Source organism: Sceloporus occidentalis, unplaced genomic scaffold (genome assembly GCF_023333645.1).
Source record: "Sceloporus occidentalis isolate IW3139 unplaced genomic scaffold, rSceOcc1.0.p SCAF_18, whole genome shotgun sequence".
Classification (NCBI taxonomy): Eukaryota; Metazoa; Chordata; class Lepidosauria; order Squamata; family Phrynosomatidae; genus Sceloporus; species Sceloporus occidentalis.
The window spans coordinates 8,342,114-8,354,748 of NW_028316998.1; the positions used below are offsets into that span (position 1 = coordinate 8,342,114).

General features: G+C 35.4%; 1 protein-coding gene across 1 annotated transcript in view; it reads left to right on the forward strand.

Annotated features, from left to right (window-relative positions):
• LOC149302575 (gamma-aminobutyric acid type B receptor subunit 2-like) overlaps positions 1-12,635 on the forward strand; it is a 240,097-nt gene that overhangs the window by 170,661 nt on the left and 56,801 nt on the right. The window lies entirely within an intron of this gene.

Sequence of the window (12,635 nt, forward strand, 5' to 3'; positions counted from 1 at the left end):
TGCACCTTAGAATGAACCTGCACCGAAGCTCCATCAAAAACCACGAGGAAGAAAAATATTGCACCCCGGTAGGACATCATTTCACACAGAACAATCACTCCATCCAAAACCTAAAAATTAAAGTACTCAAAGGAAATTTCAGAGACTCTCAGGAAAGAAAAACATTTGAGATGAAAATGATTACACATTTTAACACCATAAAAGAGGGACTTAATGTGGATTCTGGTTTCCTTACACACTACCAGAACTTCATATGAACTTCATCTAGTCATCCAATGTCTAATTGCTGTTATCTTTGATGTTTTACTGTGGTTATTGGTTCCCTAAGTTTATTTGTTCTGTCCCTGGGTTATCTCTCTACCTCTCTGCATTTCTCACCTCCAGACCTATTATTTACGACACCCCACTCAACCCCCCCCCCTTATACCATCACTTGTTTTAAGTTGTAACCTCTATCATGATGATTAGTATTGCTTCAGACCTGATGAAGGGAGGATAACTCTCGAAAGCTTGTCTTTTTAATATTATGTTAGTCCAATAAAAAAGGTATCACCGCATACTCTGCAATACTCTATTTTTTGACATCGTATATATATATATATATATATATATATATATATATATATATATATATATATATATATATATATTGTTTGGATATATAGTTTAAAATTATAAATGCATAATTCATCCAAAAGAATAGCTGTGCTGTGCTGTCCATAATAGTTGGCACTCATATATCAGGATATATTTGCTCTGCAATATCAAGCAGGGTTACCATGTGTTTGTTCTTTTTAATGCCAGTTGCTAGAAGGTGTTTATCATTGTTTCCAAGAGATATATTTAGAATATAATGCAAAGTAACCTCTAACGGGTTCACCAAGAGAGCTGTAGTAACTCCCAGAGATCACCCACATGTATCCTCCTCTTGTCCCCGGAATCACTTCCAGCACCAGCCAGCATGCGCACCTTGGAACCCTGCTATGTGTACCCAATAAGTAGACACAACTACGTTGAATTGAGTACAGCAGGAATGAACAGTTTATTGTTGTAAAACATAGACTGATATAGCCAAATAACTTCCTTAACATAAATCAACATTGATAAACAGGTACATGTAGACAACCCAACCTTTAATCACCTTTAGCTACTGAATATCCCCCTGGCAGCCATCCTGTTAATGGGATTAGTTTACACAATGGAGTTCCTGCCTGTTTGGCAGCCAGGCTGAAGCCATCTCTGAGTACCTTGCGCCCCTGTATGACAGGTCATTCTGTCACATAACCAAAATATAACCCAGGATAAACATAACTTTCCATAACATATCATACACGTTAAACACAAAATAATGTAGGTTAATTGAAAATAATTTAAGGTTTAACACCTTAAATGTAAATTTAACACCTACATGCTAACATATTGTAATATCTGCATTACTAGATACTAGACACATTGATATATACTATAGGGTCGATTTTGGGGGGTCGTCTTATAATCAGGGTCGTCTTATAATCTAGCAAATACGGTAGCTTCACCAAAAGATTCACCAAAATCTTTCACCAAAATATTCCATGCTTCTCAATGGAATAAAATAGTAAAAAATCAATAGTTGTATCTAAAATCCAAATCAAATGGTTTGGCTCCGAAGATCTTTGTAATGCCTATTTTCAGCTTGTAAACCCACATTTCAGCAGCATTAGTTGTTTGTGAAACACCAGACTTGTTAGGACAATTCATCATAGGGAAAGGTGTAAGCCAAGCACCTTGTTGCCTGGGAACACCATTTAAAAATATATATATAAAACTAAATACTGCAGTATGTCTGCAACATATACACTTGCTCTTAATACCTTTTTTCTCCTTATGGTTTAATGGAGGTCTATGCCTGCCTTTTCAGAGAGTGCATCTCCTCTTCACGTAGAATGGGGAGTACAGCTCTAGGAAGACCATGCAGGTCAGTGTCAATGAAGGTACAGGCCTTGCCTCCACTGTAGCCTGTATAGCCATGCTCTACTACTGACTTCCAAACCACAACCAGCGGGCAACATCAGGCCCACCACAAGTTTTTATCCGACAGGCAGCAAATTGACCAGGTGACAGGGTCAGATTGGCCTACCGGGATACAAAGAAATTTCCTGGTAGGCTGCCTCACCTGGGGGTGATCTTAAGGCCAGCCATTCAAATATGTGTGGCTGCAGCTGCAGCCGTAAAAAAGATCTGTGCTGATTGAGTTAGGTGCAATCCAGGGTTATGATAGGGGGTGGAAATGATGGAGGTAGGAGGTATGAAAAGGGAGGTTGGGGGACATGACATATGAATTATGATGTGGGTGGGTGTAATGATGATGGTCAGGGGCAGCCCTACATATATACGTACACACACGCATAAATTCACACACATGCATGCATCAAACATCAAACACCTTACATACATACACTCACACACACACAGCCACTCTAACACCATACACTTGCATATACATACAAACACAGCCACTCCAATACTATACACTATTCTATAGACCCCTGCTCTACTTCATATGAGTTTACTTTATTTGGTTTATTTAATTTAGAGAGCACTGAGTATATAGTATAACAGTTGCCACTTTACGGAGACAGATTTTCTTTTCAGTTTAATATTGGTTAATTAGTGTTGTTTCTTATGTTTAATAGCTGCTGGAGGACCTGGTTTGGGGGTTAATGGTGACTCCCGTGGTCGATCCCTGCCAGTCCTCATGTCTTCTTCCTGTTATCAACAAATTGGAAAATGTTATTGTCAGGTCTATATATCACAGCTTGCTTACTTTAACGACATTTGATTACCTGTCAATTATGTGATTTCCCTATGTTGGCACATAACCTTGAATAAAAAAAAGTTTAAAAAAGGTGAGTCTCTCACAAAAACAAAAGTTGGTAAGATGACTTTCAGGAAACTATGTGATGAAGGCATACTTAAAGTGGAACAGCTCTCTCTGGAACAACTGTTGGCAAATAAACCCCAAATGTTTACTCGTTTGACTAATAAATATCCACTCAATGTACAATTATACAATAAAAAACCCAAGCCTTGTGTATTGTTGGGTACATTGGTGAACTAAATACAAATGTGACTACAGTAAGTGACAAAACCTTTAATTTAAAATGTATAAATAAATATAGCGGCATTATTCTGTGTGATAAAGAGGTTTTATCACGGTGTTAATATAGCAGAAGGTCAAAATATTGCCAAACAACCACAACCATCACTTAATATATTTATAGCATAGGGACAGTGTGAATAAGAATATAATGTCCCCATCCAATGTGCCACATATAATAAGGCTAATCATATTTTGTGTGTATAATTATGTTTTGATGTACTGTGTATAATGGAATAAGGAATATTTTATAAGCAAGAAAGAATGCTAAGTTACACATATTAAGGAAAATTCATTTTTGTTATCATTAAGTCTGTTACCTTGTAATAGTTAACAAACACTGCTAAATGGAAGAAAAACGAGCTCTCTCTTTTTCTGTTGAATTATTTATGCTTAAGTGGCTTTGCACAAAATCTTACAGTTCAGTGGTTTACTTATATAATACCAGCTAGATGAACATCATTCTCAGCTAAACCTGGCATAAAAATAATCTGACAGTTTGACATAAACAACCAATGTCTTTATTATTATTGTTATTATTATTATAATTTCCAATCATTTTTGTATAAATTAAGCCTTTTTCTCTACACCAGCCTAGTTAAATAAGTGACAGCTGAAAGACGTTCAAAATAAATATTAACTTGCTATTCATAAGTAATTCATTCAAGGAGATACATTACAAACCAAATCATCTTGTCATAATTTATATACAGAACCAGTTAAAATATATGCAAATATTATGGTTACTTTAAAGTGAAGTTTGTATGATTCCTACTTATGCTGTTTTTTATTTTTTAAACCCACATTTTATAAATTGGCTGTCGGCATATAGCGCAAACATTGATAGTTTTGGTTCAAAGTTGTGTCATGGGGTCGCATTAAAATTCTTGTCTTTAACAAAATGAGAGCAGACAATTTAAAAAATGTCAGCAACACCTGATAATTTAAATTAGGTTTTTGACTATGATTTACAACATTTGCTGCTTAAAAAAATTGTAGCACAAACATTTTTTTAAAATAACTGGTATGGCAATAAAACCCCAAAAAGCTGTAGATATAATTAAAAGAGGCGTGGTAACTTTCTCATATGTGCTATGTGCTACAGCATACCCTGCACCTATAGAAATAATTTTATAAAGGGTATCATCTTTTTAATATTCAGCATACCATTACCAAGTTTTTTTTTACATATATATTAAATGACTAGCTGTTTTTTGCACAATAACGTCTTTTTACTATCTTCAGAACATTTTATTATTTGCCATTACTTGCTTCAACTTTAGTACCATAACACATTACCTAAAAATGAATATATATTTTTTTTTATTATCCAGCTGTGACACAAAGTCAAATTGACATTGGAGCCTTAAGCATTTTACCAGTGCCAGAAAGTTTTCCTATATATAAATTAAAGAAGGCTTGATCAGTGAGGCATTGTTAAGCATGCAGATCCCTACATTTTAGAATAGAAAACTTGTATATATTTAATTCCCATCAGGTTGGTATTGGCAAAACTGTGTTGCACTAAAATAGGATGTGTATGCAATTTGTCATTAAAAAGTAATCACATTGGACATTTTGGTCCGACAAGTGCTAAATGCTGCCCCTTTGTGAACGATGCAGTTAGGGATTAGTAAACGTAGAGGTTTCACAAAATTCTAACATGCTTAACGTTTTCTTTATATATTTTTTGCATTTAGATTTTATTGTCACTTTTATTCTGTTTGAAAAGGTAATTCAAAAGTTATGAGTCTGTAAGTTATTGAAAGAATTGTATAAGGATACAATGGGGGATTCACAAACATACTGTTGGCATAAAAAGAGGGTGGGTGAAAAACTGTGATTTCAGATATGTATAATTTATTTGTTTATTTGCATAGCTAGCCTTGCCCAATGGACACCTAGCCCTGCCTCCAACCAAAGCCACTCACCGGCCTTTAAATTACGAACAACAAAGGGCCCGCCCTATGTTAAGCCCCTATATATTCCCATAGTATACCAAATTGTGCCTATCCTTTATGCATTATCCCCCTCCACCTATTATACAGTTATTATTTAAACATGCATGGCAATGGCATAAAGCCAGTGGCCTTACTACAGCCGTCGCAACTGCAACGTGGCCTGTCTCTCTAGGGGCCCTGACAACAACTTGTTCCAGTCTCCTTGTGCAGCATCAAAATTGTTCAGAAAGGGTCCTTCTGACCTAGACCGGCCCGTTCTAAACAATTTTGAAACAGCATGGGGAGGCAGGAATGTAGCAGGGTCACTTTATGTCACATGACTTTGAGGTGAGACCGAGGCAGCTTCTACAGACTGAGATCTGCAGAAGAGGTAAGGGAGTGCAAACAGAAGGGAGGTAGTATGTATGTTTGTATGTATGTGAGCATGAATGTGTATGTATGTTAAGATAGTTACTGGTGAGGAGTCTGTGATGCAGCATAGAGAGTGGTTAGAATGGAGGCCGAGGTCAGGGTTACGGAAGACGGGTCAGCAAGTAGAGCAGCCAAAATCGGGTTACCAGCAAACAGCAAACAGCAAAGTCGAGGTCCATAGTATGAGCATATACTGTATGTATATGTGGTGTGAGATGGAGCCTGTGTTAGCATGGGTGGTGTGAGAAGGTGTGTGTGAATTAGTGTATACGTGTTTGTTAGTGAGTGTGTAAATGTATGTTAGTGTGTTTACGTGTGTGCCACAGTGTATGTTGGAGGGGGTGGGGCAAGGGGCAGCAAAAAAAGTGGAACAATATGTCCCTCTGGACATCTTTGGTTCATGAAGTTGGGAGGTCACAGGGCAATTTTGCACCAGAGTCCTATAGTTTATAGTTTTGCCCCTGTATAAAGCTATCTTGAATATAAGACAAGACCTATAGCTGATGAAAAGTCAAGAAAACTGGGTAGACTAGATGGACCAAATTCTCTGGAATTCTATGTTTCTTTTGAAAAAAACAGGACAATAACATGATAGTTTTTTTATGTTGTGTATGCATTCATATAGCCCGATACTGTATTAAATGTGTACTGTCCAAGAATGTAACTGTGATGATATCTGAGACCCATCAGTGCTCCTTAAGAATCTGTGTTGTAGTCTATTGTACCATCATATTTAAAAAAATTCAGCGGTGTTGTCAACATCAGTGCTCTTGTCTACCTGCTCTTCTGAAAGAAAAATTAGGAGCATTCATGTGGAATAACAGGAAAATGTCCTGTTTCTTTAAATGCATTTTTAATAGAATACATTACTGCCGGCATCTTTTGACCCAAAAGGATATTTATCAATTGTTAGGAGACACACTATAATAAATCACAGCTTTTTATTACACCATACATAAGACATATATGAGCATAAACTGCTTGATCAAACATCAAAGCAAGTTAAAATATACTCAATCAATTTAGTTATAGATACATACATACATCCACATCCATGTGCCCTCCTACATACAAAACATTAGGCTGAATTAAATCATGTAGATAATGCTATCACAAGCGATTGAAAAACAATATTAAAATTAATGAATTTATGTTGGCAGTTATAGTGTTTTTGTTTTTTAATGAAATTTTGCATAGTGGGACTTCAACAGTAGTCAGATTACAAAACCACCTCATAAAATTATTTGTTATTAAAAAGAAGACAACCCAGGCTAATTTACTAGGAAAACTTTTCAGGCAGCCATATTATTACCAATCTCTTCCAATTTTGGTGTTAACTATTTTTGTTTTCATGTTTTTGATGCCTGTTTTGCAATTTTGCTTTGTGTCTTTTTCCCAAAAAGAAAAAAAAAAACATTTTATGTTCAGCTATATCCCAAAACTTAGGTAATTGCCCCCAATTCTAATTACTCGCTTTTTGTATACTTTTGAAACTTTTTTAAAGGTAACTGGGGAGCATTGTATGGGACCGGGAAAGGGATTTTTAAAATTATTTACAAGGATAGATATTACAGGATTTTTCTGTTCAGGCATTGAAATCCTTGTTGATTTGGACTTTGACTGTCACATTCAATCTGGCAGCTCTGGGCCACAAATTTTGGCCACAGCTATCAGAGAATAGACCAGGCTGCCATTTTCTAGCCTGATCTCCCATTCATATCCCCTACAACTGCAGTTGTTAAAAGGGTTAATTAAATGCATTGGGATTCTAGTGCTGGGAGAGGTATTTCTAACTTATGCACTTTATGACAGAAGCACTAGAAGAAGCACCCCATAGGACCATACTAACAGAATAATTTTTCAGTGTTATATATATATATATATATATATATATATATATATATATGTAGTAGTAAAAGGCGAATACAACTCACATGCTAGCATGTTACCCTTTGGATTAAATATATAGTGTCACAACAGTTTTGGAAACGCATAAGCAAATAATGTGTGAAGAGAATATTTAATAACTGGCAATTTTACATAAACATTTAACAAACAGATAAAAAGTTGATCTGTCTCAGTGTTAAATAACAATATTTTACTACTTTTTAATAAATGATCAAATAAAACCAGTTGTAATGGTGGACTCTTCGATGCTTAGGCCCTATTCTATATATCTTTATTGCAAACATAAATTTACAAATCTGTTCAGTTGTGAAATTAAGTGATCCTTCTTTTGTTCCTTTGCTACTCCACCATCACTTTTCAAGTGTCCTTGCTAGTAAGTCATATTAAACTGATTTAAGGCATGTGGACATCCAGTCAAATAAAAGTTTAAATCCAGACACAATTAGTGCGAAAAGAATTTGAAACAATTGAGCATCCTTTCAATCGACTTCCTCACAACCTGCAGTAAATTGCAGCTCTGCATACCTTTTAAAGGTCAATTAACATTATGTGAAGTAAGAAACAAGTTAGCCTGTTTAAACAGGAAAGGTCATTTTAGGCAACTTAAGCAAAAGGTTTTCTTCGCAAAGCATCCAACCAGCACCTGCTCTTAGCAATAATTAACCTTAGTTTTAAGACTGTCAGTCATCATGCACTGTTTCAACTTCATTATTTTTAAAGCTCTTGTGCGTAAAAAAGGCCTTAGGATTCCCTTTATATGAAGAAAATAAGATCAAATTGCATGCTTTTATGAAATAATAAGTCTAAATTAGATTTGCTTCCTAGTTTTGAAATTGCATATATACACCAGAGATAATGGGGGTATTTTATTTATAAACATACCTGGGATGTTTTGTGGGTGTCAACTTGAGTTTCTATATGAAACTCTTTTTCCCCTGGGCTCCGTATATTAAAAAGCATTGAACTTTTTTTTAGTGCAAAGTAGTTATTTAAAAAATAGATACTTATAATTTGAGTTAAGTGATGTATGTTTAAAAAAATAAATAAAAATTCAATGGCAAAAAAAAAAGTTTCTACTTGAGGCCCATCTCTCAAGAAACAACATCTTTGATACTTTCCAATCAGGCTTCAGAAAACAACACAGCATTGAAACAGCCCTGGTTTGTGTTCTAAATGATCTCCTGATGGGGTAATTGCTCAATACAAATTCTTCTAGATTTATCAGTTGCATTTGAGACCATTGATCAAGAGGATAACTTCATAATTCCTGTTGAATGCCAGTCCACCCAGTGTAATACTTGGTGATTCAGAGCTATCCACATCAAGCGAAGTGTGAAACCTTGGAGTGTTGATGGACAGCAGTGTGTCACTTAAAAATCAGATTTCTGTTGTGACAAAATAGGCTTTCTTTCATCTGAGGAACATAGCCAGGACAAAGTACCTAACTCCATCTCAGGACACTGCCACTCTAATCCATGCTTTTGGGACTTCTCGTCTGGATCACTCAACACACTATACCGAGGCCTCCCAGAAAATAACTTCATCGTCACTGGCTTGTTGACATTTAAAGTCCTAAAGAACCAGTACCCCTGTTACTTGAAGGATTTATTATCACCCTACATCTAAACTCGTTCCCAGGGTGGGCACAGAATCAGGCTTCAATTAATTATTTTACACGCTGGAACTATGCTGGCACATTCAGTCATCTTTAGAAAAAATAAGACTAAAAGCTCATTTTTTCTCCCAAGCATTCAGCTAATTCACTTGTATTGTTCCACATTAATCTTCAATTATGTAACTACATTAAGATAATATAAATATGTTTACCCCTGTAAAGCACTTTGAGTCCCACTGGGAGAAAAGTGCTGTAGAAATACCTGTTACTGCTGTTGTTGGTTAATGCCAAACTTTAAAACACATGCTATTGCTAATTACATGACATAACATCACAAATGACATCATCAATGACATAGTGATTTTACAAAAAAATGTGTTTTCTTTGCCATTGAATATAAAAAAGTGTAAACTAAAGAAGTTTATTTCTCCTTTAATATCTTCAGTCTCTGGATAGTGGATTTGTGTTTGGTCATGCCCATTCCCCTCCTAGATTCTACTAACTCCTCACCATAGGGGCTAACCATATCCTCTCCTATAGCCACATCATCGTAGGGGAGGACATGTAATAAAGATATCAGCAGAGTGAATAAACAGGGTTACATTGGCAAAACTGAGATTCCAAAAATGTATAAATGGTTTTATTACAACATTTTCTGAACTGTATAATATATGATCCAGTCAAATTAACATTCCATGTTACAATGCCAGCTCAGCAATTACTGCAGGGGGCGCTTGCAAAACAGGTTTTACGCAATAAAATGGCATAAATTGTTTAATGATGAAATGTATACCAACATAAATATTGGGAAAAAAACCCATGCACACATCCATCATTTGACATGTAAATGTAGACATGTATACTGTTACCTTGAAGACAATACTGGATGTTGTCACAACTTTCAAAGGAATGTCAGTGCATTGTCAGTAATTTGTCAAAACTACTGTAATCTTATAACTGCTGTAACAATGTAACAACGGTAATCATACCACTCGGAACAATTTCAGAGTTCCTCTAACCGTCTCCTTTTTTTTATAGCTACACTCCTATCATCACTCTAAATTGTAAATATTTTAGAATCCTAGAAACAACATTTATTTAAAAGAGATTAACACAATTAAAAATAGATTATTTTTCAAATATGTGGACAAATAAAATTGTAGTATTGTGCTAGAGTGGTGACAGATTTGTAGCTGCTCTCTCAGCACCGCAGTATAATGTCATACCCCAAAGTAAACTAAGGAGACTGTGCCGATAAACACAATGAATACCAAATACACCCAAGCTGTGCATTCAGACCCAAGGTGGCCTGAATTCCCATATATTCCTGTGTAATTCCTAGTTCAATCATTGAGAAGACTTTAAAGGAACCTCGCAGATTTAAATATGCTTTATTTAGGGCCATCCAAGCTATTTTTGCAGCAGAAGCTCACTGAGATGGGTCCTTTGCAACGTAAACATGTGGAATCCAACTGTGTCTCTCCTATAAACTCTCCTGCTGACTAATTCTCCTGTATTTCATAGCACTGGAGCATGTAGAGTTAATAATGTGACATCTCAGCTTGCGCCCTAGGAAATTTCCCTCAGCTCTTAATGGAAAAGTTAACGGGCTGTTTTTGTCAAAGAATAAAGAGCGTCCCTGACAAAAAAAACGTTATGTAACTCTCTTATTATACTGGCATATTTCGTCATATTTTCCAAAATGAACAGTCAAAATAATAACCATGCTTCAGAAAAGCATATCTGTAGGTTGATATAATTATGATGAAAACACACTTTTCACGCAGCTCATTATTGATTTTTCACGCTCAAGATTTGTGCATCAGATAATATATATACTGTATATATATATATATATATATATATATATATATATATATATATATATATATGTGTGTGTTTTAATAATTATTACATTATAATCATTGGTTGACAGTCCCAATACAAAAAAAAGGTCTGAGGCAATGGTATCATTATAAAGAATACTACCTAAAACCCCCGGGGACAGTCCCCTATTGGGCAGTGATTCTCCCCAATGCACCTCTGCTTAATAGGGTAGATACAAACGAGGTCTCTGACATCACCAACCAGCCCACTTACATCATTATTAACTATGCCTAACTGACACAGCCTGCACAGCATGTTACCCATGTCCTTAATATGAACAGCAGTATATAAAGTGGCTGTAAAGGGGGCAACAAATATGTTGCTGCACCTACCCAACTAAAATGCATTTAGGTAACATGCAGACGTTATCTATTATATGATAACAGTTGTCTTACTATATATTTAAATATGCTATATTTAAATACCAAGAACCTCCTCAATGTTGACAGCAGAAAAGGGAACCTATTTAAAGTATCAAACTTGTCAAACAAGACAAGACGGGACACTGTCTCTTCTCGTGTCTAGCTCCTCTCCCATCAAATCTACTATTCATTGCTTGGTTGACCCATTTTTTTCCTATAAAAGAACAAGCAGACAAGCAAGGTTTAAAATAGAAATACTGACTCCACATTAAGAGAATATGTACAACAGTTGTCAGAGTTAGAGACTTCATCCAAGATGAATAAAAGGTTGCTTGTAAGCACTATATTAATGTGGTTAATTCTCTCAGTAGACTAGAAACCCACTAGTAATATGTGAACGCAGCCACAGCATAAGAAGCAAAATCCACAATTGTCTTACAGTAACATGAAGAATAAAGAGAGAGAAAAAGTAATAGGGTAAAGGTATGCAAAATAAAAAACACAAAAGAGACAGAAAAATAGCTTATAGACAGTGTAGTATCTCAGATAACACCTGTAATGGTGACCAAATATAACGATCTTATTATCCCCAGAGCAACCAATACTCTTGTAAATGGGCGCTGCATAACCCACTGCAATATGGCCAAAACGTCTTCTTGTCTGCCTTCTCTGCCATACCTCCTTTGGGAGAATCTACCAGTTATCCCCGTAACTCTTCTGGTGGACGAATGAAAAGACTTTTTGGCCATATTACAGAGGGCTGAATTGTTCTCATTTACATTCGCATTGGTCGCTCTGGAGATTGTAAGATTCTTTCTTAATTTTTTTCACCATTAGAGGTTTTATTTGATTATTATTATTATTAAATTAAATGACAATATGCAAAGAGGTTCTTGGTTGGTATTTGAGTAGACATCTTTTAAACACTGTTAGTGCTCTATGTTAAACCTTTGTGTTTTGCTCCCAGTTTATTATGCATCAAACTAAAGATCGATTTGACAGTGAGCTTTATATATTCAATTAACATATTCAACTTTTTTTTTTTTTTACAATACTGTTGGTGCTAGATATTACTTTTTGTGCATTATCGCTTTTTGTGGATTATCACTTTTAATTGACATTATGAATACAGGATTAAATATTTACTATAACTTCAGCAATGCATCGAGAACAATTTAAGAACGATATATTGTTGAGTTAATATGCTATATGCTTATTAGACAAATATATATATATATATATATATGGCACAAAAAGGAAGATAAAGATCAAAACAGCCAGATAGACACCTGGAAAAGCCTACAAATAAGCAGGAAGAAGGCACACAGAAAGCCAGAATTATATCACATACATAG